The 12,512-nt window shown below is 39.0% G+C and overlaps 1 protein-coding gene across 1 annotated transcript in view; it reads left to right on the forward strand.

Annotated features, from left to right (window-relative positions):
- The first annotated feature begins 2,279 nt into the window (after window positions 1–2,279).
- abcc12 (ATP-binding cassette, sub-family C (CFTR/MRP), member 12) overlaps window positions 2,280–12,512 on the forward strand; it is a 28,186-nt gene continuing 17,953 nt past the window's right edge. Inside the window, exon 1 of the mRNA XM_064336805.1 lies at window positions 2,280–2,425. The gene's annotated coding sequence lies outside the window, so the exon portion shown is untranslated. The remainder of the gene's footprint in view (window positions 2,426–12,512) is intronic.

A 12,512-nucleotide genomic window follows, 5' to 3' on the forward strand; every position in this document is an offset into this window, starting at 1 on the left:
TTAAAAATATGTCTATCAATGAGTAGATGTTGATGAAATCTGTTAGAGAAGGTAAGCAATAAAGAGGTGCATTTAATATTCAGCAGTAACCTTTTTAACCCTAATCTTAGTAAAATATATTAAGTAATTACATTTTAATTTAAAGAAATGTTGTAAAAATTTAATATCTGAATCTCCTACTTCCTTAGTTGGCTTCTGACTGTTACCTGGGCCTCTTATGTCAACTTTGTCTAATTTTGTGTTGGGCAGTGTAAAATTATTTACATTTTACATTTTGTTTTGTCACAATTTTTGATGAACAAGCACCCATAAGAATGTAATGTATGTGAGCAAACCTCTGTGGGTGGCAGAGACAAAAGCTAGCAGTGGATAGTTGGAGCTATAGTTGGCAAGCTTGCTACTGTATGCCACTGTAACGCTAACTAACACACTAATTTTAATTAATAAAAGCTGTCAATAAAGAGAGCAAGAATAGTAATAGCTTATTGTTTATTTTAGCCTTCAAACAACCTGCATTTGTTGTGGACAATCCAAATATATGAAATGGCAAGAGGCTATTTTTTTGTTTTGTCTTGTTTTGTTTAAGATCCAGAAAATACAGTAGTTCAGGAGCTTGGGTCCCACAGAAAGTGCTGAGTGTGTGAGCTCCAGCCCATGGAGACACATCTCAGTGGAAATATTAGGAAATTATTTGGCCATATATTTCTGCACTTCTGTTCCACTTTTTCCAAGCACTGTATTCAGTTCACTGATAAATTGATTCTAGGAGAATTATGCAATGACTGTTCCAACATCATTGACATCAAACTTTAGGGCAGTGATGATGAAGTATGGAATTGAACAACAGAACCTACAACCAGCCCATTTTTCCCATGGAGCGCAGGAACTGGCACCGTGGACTATGCGTGGCAAATTGTGGTCACTCATTCACTCACGGACAACCTTTGAGGGTGGTTTGGTGGGACGCATGCGCAGGTGGTGCTTCGTTTAGTAGGACGCATGCACAGGTTGTACGGCACAACATTTCTAAGCAGAGCTTTATCGCCTAGCGTTACTTTAGCTAATATGATCGCGTTTCGCCTACTTTAGCTAACCTAGTTAGTGCGTACCGATCGCCTACTTTAGTTTACCTAGTTAGTGCATATGGATGCTATCCTGCACGCATGAGTAGGAGCTAAGGACACACCCTACAACCACCGATACAGATGTATGGACACACGGAGGACAACAAATAAACGTTGCAGAGGTGAGGATGTGCCATAGCTAGCTAGCTATATAGTACGGAGTGCAAAACGGAGCTTTAGAATGTCGCCAGCGGTGTATGCGCGTGAGCTCGACAACACATTTCTCATAGAAAAGGTAGTTTGTAGTCTTTTTTTAGTTCATTACAGTGGCGGTACAAGTGACAAGAAGTGGTACTGTGCTGTTAGCCTTTATTGATCGCCGTACAAGGTTCATGTAAAGTAGCTAACAAAATCTGACAGCGCTAACCCATAAAAATGTACTGTGAATGGTACTTGCTCAATCGAACGGTAAATGTGAAAAACATTCGATTACAGTCAGCGGCACCAAAATTTTCTGTCACACCCTCAATAAACGGCAAAACTCCTAGTAGAAAATTGAATTAAATCTTTTAACGTTAAATATTTTCTGAAACGTTATCGATTCCACTTGGCCACAGTGAGTGAAACTAGGTGATCTGAGCGTAGTTTCTATGTAAATTACGTCAAAAGGATTCATACTTGTTGTTTGCTACCTAAACTTCACAGCACAGTCAGTGCATTTATCAGGATTGTAGCATGAAGTGTCTATTTTCAACCAACTGCCATATTTGAGCACGTAAAATCAACCAAAAAATATAGTTTGCCGAGTTGCGCCATGGGCCTGGACGGTTTCGTGCTTGTTGAGATATAGGCTACAATGCTAATATGTGCATCAAAGCTATAATTGACATTCATGAAAAAAAAATAGGATTGATCCCATTTGGATAAAAACCATCTAAATAAATACAGCTAAATTATACAAAAAGGTAAATTGGAAGAATTCATGGCAATTGCATAACCAGATATGTAATATTATAGTGGCCCTGTCCAACCCTTCAGGATTAATTTCTTAGAAATAAAGAAAGACAGAAAAATGTTAATATTTAGTCCAATACATTCCCCATAACCACCGCATTACCATACAGCCTCTGTTTAGCTACTGACACTGGGCCAGAGGATGCCTCTGCTGCAGAGCTCTGCCAACCCTCTGGACTGTGTGCAATAAGGTGCTGGGTCACTGATGCCATGCATAGCCCAAGACGGCAGTTCCTGCGCGCCGTGGGAAAAATGCTAGCGCTCCCCCTTGTGCCAATTCCACCATCCACAGAGAGAGCGGTTGAAAAAAAATTGCCAGTAAGGCTGAATGTGCCTGAGAGAAAACGGTAAGACTGAATTCCTGACTTTCAAAGCTCAGTGTATTTAATTGGCCATTCTTAATATCATATGCAAAGTTTATCGTACCTAAGATTCGACTGATTTCCTGAGAGCGTACCAATTAGTAAATTAACCTGTGCAAAACTAGCAGTCATCAATCAGCTAAGCTAATATAGCTAACATGAGTAAACTCGGTAATTAGCCAAATATAAGCCTTTGCTGAGCATAGTTATTGTTTTGATTATTCAAACAATGTCGGCGGTTAACCTATACTTTGACACTTCGTGAAAGTCTTAGTTTGCTAAGTAACATTAGCTGTAGCTACTGAAAGAGATTCTCCTTTTCAGCTAACGCCAGGTACTATCGATAGGTACTGTGATCGAGGGAAAGTCAGGTGACTACATAACTTGGCTAGTTACAGACAGTTCAGCTGGTTTGCTGGTATGCTGCGTGCATTCACAAATAATGGAAGAGTGACCAGTCATAAACTCTGCTATGTATAGGTGAATGCATAGAATCCTAAAATTGCACAGACGAAGCGTACGTTTGGCGAGTTGACCTGCGTTACCAAACACTGCGCACGGTACCCAAATATTATTACCTCCCAGTCGCACTCAGTAACGATACTTATACTTATGCAGCGTTCGCCCAAATTTCCTCTGTCGTTATTGAACTTTCTAAATCTTCACTCGTTTTCTCATCCTAAATGACAGGAAATCTGATCTAAAACATTTACTGGCTAAATATATTATATTGTAATGTTGATAGAATAATTGCATGATGATGTAGGTTTTTAACTGAAATACTGACCCCTGTTCTCCTTTAATGCTAGTGGTTTTGAAATCGACAGAATTACGTAGGTTATATGTTGTCTTGCATTAATTAATCTAAAACAGCCTTTTGATCCTTAAAATGACTACATATTAGGCCTAGATAGTAATGTGGATGGAACAATGGAATTAGGCTATATATGGCATTTTTTAGTTTTTAACCCAAATGCTGACCGTAATAGGTATCTCATTAATTCACGAAAATAAAAGCCATTTATATTAGATTGTGATGTAATTTGTGGAGGGGTCCATTTATTAAACTGGGGCTATTGAACAGAAACAAGGAGAGGCTGTTATCTGCAGATAAATGCTGTTAAGTGCACTAAAACTTTATTTTAAAATTTTCAAGAATGTTCTGTGTTTTTGAGTGCTTAATAAATGTTAATTTAAGTTCAGCAATTTTGTGCCTCTTGAATTTTGATTTTATCAGGTGCAAAAAAAATAAATAGCCTAAATAAAATTTATCGGCATTACTGTATATCAGCCATCGGCCGCCCTGCTCTCTGAATATCAGTATCAGCATCGGCCATTAAAAACCCCATATCAGTCGACCACTACCCCCACATCACTGCAGAATAACTGTGAACCTGCTGTGGGGAGGTATGGCTGATGGCTTATTTCTCAGCCTCATATTGGCTTCCTTGACTTTCATTTGCACAAGTTCACAACTCTGGTCCTCATATGAACAAATGCCAATAACAGAGTCCAAAGGCAATCAACACCTAAAATCAGAACTAGATACTAAAATCCCTCTTCTGCACTAAGGAAGCAATTGAACACACCTGACTAATCAGAAACACCTGTGACACCATCTGTGCCAAACAATGCCCTGAATGGGGAACTATTTATAAAAAAAAGTGCTGCAATAAAGTGCCAATACTGGCTTTGTAATTCTCTCCACATAGTGTAATTTCAAGAATATTCAAATTTGTCATTCTCAAACAAAATTCAACATCCTAAACATTTAATGTCACAATAATGCTCGCTAGGAGAGTGTTAATTTAGCTATGACCTTAAAAAGATCTGTTGTATTGTAGATTGACCTGAACCAATAATGTATAAAAGGCCAGAATGGATCCTCCCCTGAACATTAAGTAGGCCTATGTATGGGCCTGGTGAAGAGAAGGTGAACCCCCTGCCCCCCCCCCTTCTCTTTCAACTACTGTAGATAAAATGTGGCCTTTTCTTTTAGTTTTGTAGTAAATTGGAAATTGGCATCTGCGTATTGCATTTGGGTCTGCCCTTCAACATTTCATCCCTGGTGGAACATTCTGCTGTCTGTTGGTTTTTGAATTTTGGCCATGGCACATACTTGGAATTGCCTTTTGGAGAGACAAGCTTTGTTTTGCTTTCTACTTTCATTAATTCATTTTTTGATTGTAGCAGTCAAGGTGTGATTGTCAAATGCAAGCCGTAACTCAAGAATTTGGCACATTACAGCGTGTCCAACGGAATTTCGATAATTTTGTGACACTCTGCTTTGCCACAACTGTAGCACAGCTGTGAAAGAGGCTGGCTTGATAGGAATAATCGAAAGGGGTAATAAACACTAAATCACGTTTTTTGAGTCTAAAGCCGAGTATACCATTTCCGTTTGAATCATCACATTAGTCCTATTGTTAAAAAAACTAAAATCTAATGAAGCACTGCCACCCAAAGGTGAGAAGTTTTTTTTATTTCCTGGGCTACGTCCGAGATGTAGAAGTAGGTAAAAAACCCGCCTTTACGGACGCACGTCACCGGCCCATCTCCACCCCTCTTCTTGATTGATGGGTAACTTTTACATATTCAAACCAATCTAATATGACTATACAAATGACCCTGCTCATTTCAAACCTGCGGTCAGGTTGTGACAGCCTGGACAATGATTTTTTTTTCTTTAGATAGGGTGGCAGTGTAGTATAATGGGTAAGGGACTGGTCTTGTAACCTAAAGGTCACCAGTTCAATTCTTAACTGCACTTCCCTTACTTCAAATGCTATTCACCAAGCACATGGAGAGTCAATGGGCTATGTCACATTTTTTTCTACAGTCAATGGCTGCAACCTTAATAATGTATGAATAATGAAACTCAGATGTTTCCCAAGATTTTATGTCCACAGTTTGTGGACAGTGCAAGTGTACATCATTAGTATTGATAGGTTTGAACAATTCTGTGGCTCAATTTCATTCTGAATACACATTCCCACACTCACACTCTGTAACTGCTTCCCATTGTTAGAGTCAAATGGCCACAAATAGAGTTCAATCACGGTTTGTAAGGATATACAATAGCCACAGATCAAAGGGGTGTCACCGACAGCAGGCCATTTGGGTGCCCCCGGTAAGTCTGGTGCAATGTACATTCCTTCCTGGGAACGTTCACAGTAGGCCATCACCATACCTCTCAACAGAATACTTAAACCTTCCCTTGTGGCTGTCTCGTTGAGATTCGTACAGAGCGCTTGACGTGGCACCGTGGCGAGTCTCCCTTTATTTGCGCATCGAAATAAAACCTTTTCAATTGGAAAGTGGTCCTCAGTGTGTTACTTCACCTTTCCCTTTGGTTTATCAGTGTTTCATATATATAGTTCAATAACTACTAAAAGTCAACATCGTATGAGATGACACATAGTAGGAGTAGACTCAAATACTGGAAAAGTCAGATAAACCGGTAAAACAAACCAAAATTAAAAATTAGCATGGCATGATCAAAATACATATGCAAAGCTGAATTAATTAAAGAAACAGTTTAGTTCCAATGTCTGTCTTTGTTCATAGCTCAATTTGGATAGGCAATCAATCGCATACAGCGGTAGAGGTACAAGTAAACCTAGTAGTCCAAGACGGAAAGTATGGACCTATCTTTAGTGTTCTGCCCTCGCGTTACAGTAGGCACTTCGGCAGGCCATTATCAGTAATAAATGTAGGCTAGTTGCGTCATATAGCCTTTTAGTTTAGGCAGTATGCAGTGCAGTTTCAGCTAGATTCATTTAATGCCACAACGTGCAATATAGGGACACTGTTCGTATTGCAGTTGTATTGCATGCTTAATTAGGTAGAACTTAGGCCTAGTTTTCATTTTGTATCTTTAAAAATTATTTACTTGTAATGATTTACTCTTTCATTTGGAATGCCATTTGGTTATTGCCTTGGACTTTGATTATTTAATTAATATTAAATTAGATATTTTATTTTTTAACATTTTATGAGAAGTAGGCTAATCACAAATGCAATTTGGAATTCCAGGAATGTTCTTTCACTTGTATATGTAAGTATCTATTTCTAATATTATGCTATTAAACCTATTTGCTATTAGTCTCCTTGTGACAACATCATGTGATTCTTTGGGCTTTTGGAATCTGAATGTTATTTTTCATGGATTAGGATTATATACATCTTCTGGCCAAGTTAAGTGTAAATTAGAGTAAATTAGAAATATTAGGAAATTATTTGGCCATATAGTTGTGCACTTCTGTTCCACTTTTTCCAAGCACTGTATTCAGTTTACTGATAAATTGATTCTAGGAGAATTATGCAATGACTGTTCCAACATCATTGAAAACAAACTTTAGGAAGTGATGATAAAGTATGCAATTGAACAACAGAACCTACAACTAGCCGATTTTTCCCACGGAGCACAGGAACTGGCGCCGTGGGCTATGCGTGGCAAATTGTGGTCACTCACTCACGGACAACCTTTGAGGGAGGTTTGGTGGGACGCATGCGCAGGTGGTGCTTTGTTTAGTAGGACGCATGCACAGGTTGTACGGCACAACATTTTAAGCAGAGCTTTATCGCCTAACGCTACTTTAGCTAACATGTTCGCGTTTTGCCTACTTTAACTAACCTAGTAAGCGCGTATGGATCGCCTACTTTAGTTAACCTAGTTAGCGCATACGGATGCTATCCTGCACGCATGAGTAGGAGCTAAGGACACACAGCTACAACCAATGATACAGATGTATGGACACACGGGGGACAACAAATAATGTTACAGAGGTGAGGACGTGCCATAGCTAGCTAGCTATATAGTATGGAGGGCAAAACGGAGCTTTAGAATGTCGCCAGCGGTGTATGCGCGTGAGCTCGACATTTCTCATAGAAAAGGTAGTTTGTAGTCTTTTTTTATTTCATTACAGTGGTGGTACAAGTGACAAGAAGTGGTACTGTGCTGTTAGCCTTTATTGATCGACCTACAAGGTTCATGTAAAGTAGCCAGCACAATCTGACAGCACTAACCCATAAAAGTGTACTGTGAATGGTACTTGCTCAATCGAACGGTAAATGTGAAAAACATTTGATTACAGTCAGTGGCACCAAAATTTTCTGTCACACCCTCAATAAACGGCAAAACTCCTAGTAGAAGATCAAATTAAATCTTTTAACATTATATATTTTCTGAAACGGTATCGCTTCCACTTGGCCACAGTGAGTGAAACTAGGTTATTTGAGCGTAGTTTCTATGTAAATTACATCAAAAGGATTCAGCCTTGTTGTTTGCTACCTAAACTTCACAGCACATTGCCATTATCAGGATTGTAGCGTGAAGTGTCTATTTTCAACCAACTGCCATATATGAGTGTGTAAAATCAACAAAAAAATATAGTTCGCCAAGTTACGCCGTGGGTATGGACAGTTTCGTGCTTGTTGTGATATACAATGCTAATATGTGCATCAAAGCTATAATTGACATTCATGAAAAAAAGAAAGGGTTGATCCCATTTGGATAAAAACCATCTAAATAAAGACAGCTAAATTATACAAAAAGGTAAATTGGAAGAATTCATGGCAATTGCATAACCATATATGTTATATTATAGTGGCCCTGTCCAACCCTTCAGGATTAATTTCTTAGAAATAAAGAAAGACAGAAAAATGTTAATATTTAGTGCAATACATTCCCCATAACCACCGCATTACCATACAGCCTCTGTTTAGCTACTGACACTGGGCCAGAGGATGCCTCTGCTGCAGAGCTCTGCCAACCCTCTGGACTGTGTGCAATAAGGTGCTGGATCACTGGTGCAGCCATTTGGAATATTCTGGTGAACTGAATACTGTGGCCTTATGTTTGGAATGTATTGGAAAATGTTATACATTGACCAGACATTTGAGTGTGCTAGTGAACACAGGACACATTTGAGCACCAACTGGTTGTAATAACTCAATATTAATGGTCGACTGGTAGATAGGCTGGCCTATTAATTGAGCTGATATCTGGGATTTTGAAATCACTGCTATCGCCGATGACAGCGCCCACGTGACCAATTAGTTTACCAACAAGCACGTAACCGTTGACCGACGGCGCATCTCAGTTCCGCAGACACAGATTTTAGCTGGCACCACCTGCTCATGCGCCCACAAAACGTCCCTAAAAGGTCGTCCGTGAGTGAGTGAGTGACCACAATGTGCCATGCATAGCCCAAGGCGGCAGTTCCTGCGCGCCGTGAGGAAAATACTAGCGCTCCCCCTTCTGCCAATTCCACCATCCGCAGAGAGAGCGGTTGAAAAAAATTGCCGGTAACGCTGAATGTGCCTGAGAGAAAACGGTAAGACTGAATTCCTGACTTTCAAAGCTCAGTGTATTCAATTGGCCATTCTTAATATCATATGCAAAGTTTATCGTATCTAAGATTGATTGATTTCCTGAGACCGTACCAATTAGCAATTTAGCCCTTCACCACACCTCTCAACAGAATACTTAAACCTTCACTTGTAGCTGTCTCGTTGAGATTCGTACGGAGCGCTTGTCGTGGCACCGTGGCGAGTCTCCCTTTGCGCATCGAAATAAAACCTTTTCAATTGGAAAGTGGTCCTCAGTGTGTTACTTCACCTTTCCCTTTGGTTTATCAGTGTTTCATATATACATACATATACGCATAGTAGGAGGAGACTCAAATACTGGAACAACCGGTAAAACAAACCAAAAAATTTGTATGGCATGGTCAAAATGCATATGTGCAAAGCTGAATTCAACGAACAGTTTTGTTCCAATGTCTGTCTTTGTTCATAGCTCAATTTGGAAAGGCAATCAATCCCATACAGCGGTAGAGCTACAAGTAAACCTAGTAGTTCAAGACGGAAAGTATGGACCTATCTTTAGTGTTCTGCCCTCGCGTTACAGTAGGCACTTCGCCAGGCCATTATCAGTAATAAATGTAGTTGCGTCATATAGCCTTTTAGTTTAGGCAGTATGCAGTGCAGTTTCGGCTAGTTTAATTTAATTCCACGACGTGCAATATAGGGACACTGTTCGTGTCGCAGTTGTATTGCATCGCTTAATTAGGTAGAACTTTAATTTTGTATCTTTAAAAATTATTTACTTGGAATGATTGACTCTTTCATTTGGAATGCCATTTGGTTATTGCCTTGGACTTTGATTATTTAATTAATATTAAATTAGATATTTTATTTTTTAACATTTTATGAGAAGTAGGCTAATCACAAGTGCAATTTGGTATTCCAGGAATGTTCTTTCACTTGTAGCCTATATGTAAGTATCTATTTCTAATATGATGCTATTAAACCTATTTGCTATTAGTCTCCTTGTGACAACATCATGTCATTCCTTGGGGTTTTGGAATCTGAATGTTATTTTTCAGGGGGGGTACTTGACATATCTCACTTAGGGCCTCTTATTTTGGTTAGCGTATATTGAAGTTGAAATACAAATGTCAAATATATTTTATGTATCTAATGATTTTATTTATTTCTGTCTGTAATAACAGCAGTGTATTTGTATGGATTACTATCCATGGTGTTTCATCTTTGTTATGAATTGTGCCCCGTTAGAATTTACTTGGTTGTTACAACTGTTGGCCCAGGCTCTGTGGGACAGGAATGTGACCCCGCAACCTTAGGGACAGGCCTAGGGTAAAATTGCTCAAATTTCTTCAGATGATGGTAGATAACTAACCAACGCACGGACGATGGTAGATAACTAACCAACGCACAGGCTCGGGGGTCATTTTTGGGGTGTTACAGTGCTCCAAATCGGCAGTGTGGTTTAAACTTTTTTTTTTTCAGCTAAGGTTTGCTTTCAGTTTTCAGTCTTAAGAGCACATTTAGAACATGAACATTTACTGACTGCCTTTTTTTTTAAAAGATAAAATTACATTGAGTAAAATTCTTACAGTATTTGTCCTCCCACTCACTGAGGGGACACTGAAAAGAACCTGCATTGTGTTTTCTTCTGTGTTCATTAACTTACTACACATTTGTGGTAAGTTCAAGTTTTTTCAAGTTTTCCTTGTGATTTTCCTTGCAAACTACATAGTTTCAGTTGGATAAGTTGTGTCTGTATGGCTTCACATTCAGTATGCTAAACTGTTGATTTTAAAAAAATGACATTACAATAATACTATGTTCTTTTGGTGAACTGAACTGAACTGTGCAAACTGTGTATACTGTTTCACTCATTTGGTTTCATGGTGTTTTGCCAAATTTCCAGAAGGGGGTGATCAGGGATTAAAGCTATAGTTCATTTTATGGAGTTTTTATGTTTTCCGCAATGTTTGAGCAATTTTTTCCAGCAACGTTTACAATTCCTGTCAGTTTGTTTTTTGGAACTTTTTTATTGCCATTCCACATTTGACATTTGTCGAAGGACAGAATTCTTTCCACAGGACTCCTATAGACCCTTTTCTAGGATATGAAGGCCAACTCCAAACATGCTGGCTAGCTTTTAGAAGTACGGTCAGTGGTCTCAGTAAAACTTGGTGATTAAGTTGGTCCCCAGTTCTTTAAGACATTCCGGAATCTCTGCCTGTTTGTTATTGAAGGACACAGGCCGCACATTGGCCAGATTATTGGTTTATCTTTTTTTTAATAAGCTTGGTGGTTTTGGTGAAATCCGTTTTCCAGCACGCTGTTTCCAGCAATTCTGGGAGGAATAACCTGATGAAATTAGATTTATCACACAAAGAACGGTCACTTGAAAGTAGCCCAATAGAAACCTTACCTTTGGAATATTTGTATTACTTTACAGAAGTGTTAGCATGTATGGGAAATAATAAAACTCAGAAGATGCACCCTTGAGGTGTCACAAGTTCTCAGGAAGGGATCCAAATACAAGGCAAACTTATTTGATTGTGGTAAGTGAAATAACAAAAGTCTTTACTTGAACAACTAGGAACCTGGACCAAAACAACAAACATTAGGGAACAACTAGGAACAAAGCTAGAGAAAAGGACTCTACAGGCTGACAGAATGTGAAAACAAAGACCAAGCAAAGTGTAACCAAGGTTGAGGAACTTAAATGCATAGAAAACAAGTGAACAGAGTAAACTAATGGGATATGGGTGCAAGCAATAATTAAAACAATGATACAATAATGACAATGAATGACAATGACAATGAACCAGAAAAAAAAATAAATAAATGAGGAAACCCTAGGACTGGGGACCTGGCGGCCTCTGGTGGTCAGAAACAGTCACTGCATATTAAGGAGCACAGACATTTAAAGCAAGTTCATTTGAAAAGTTTACATTTATAATTTACAGCTAACTTTAAATACCACAGCAGCTTCATTGTGCTTTCGACCTATTAGTCTCTAATTGCATGATTAGTCCCATGACTAATCCCATGTTGCTTTCCAAATGATCACTGAATTTGGCATGCCATCATCATCATGGTTGTCTGGAAGATATTAGTGAAGTTGAGGTTGACAGCCCAGATAGTCACTTGATTGATATTTTCTCTGGGCCCTAGTCAGCAGGATTGCCAGACATAGAGGTTTTGACAAAAAGGAAAAAATATTCAGAGTGAAATGTATGTTCAACTGACTTTGGAGGATTTGGTAAATACTAAATGTTCCCTGGCAGCGCTGCTAATGACAAACATGTAAAACTGTGTGTAGAGTCAGCAAAAAGTATTATGCAACAAGGGTGCTGAACTGTCAGAGGCAGACCATTTTATACATTTACAGCCCCTGCAGGCAAGATATGCGGTGGCATTCCACTGGACAGCTAAGTGCAAATACCCCCCCACCTGATTGATCCCCACCGCGACACCTTCTGTGCTGTCATACCTTCTCTGTTACCCCCTCTGTTTTGTTACCCTCCCTGTCTGAACAAAGCAAAAACAAATAAGGGTGGGCCTATCCAGTCTTCTTTATTCAAAAAATACATAGCTGGCCTGTGAAACACACAGAGATATATTGTGTTCAATGGCTTTAGTTCTCACAGAGTACAGCCTGGGTGCTTTCCTCTTTTATATTCCCTGTTATGCTTTCAGTCTATTCCTTGTTGTACTCACTGTATTATACTGTTTTATAACCTCAGTT

The sequence above is a fragment of the Anguilla rostrata genome, chromosome 5, assembly GCF_018555375.3.
Source record: "Anguilla rostrata isolate EN2019 chromosome 5, ASM1855537v3, whole genome shotgun sequence".
NCBI lineage: Eukaryota > Metazoa > Chordata > Actinopteri > Anguilliformes > Anguillidae > Anguilla > Anguilla rostrata.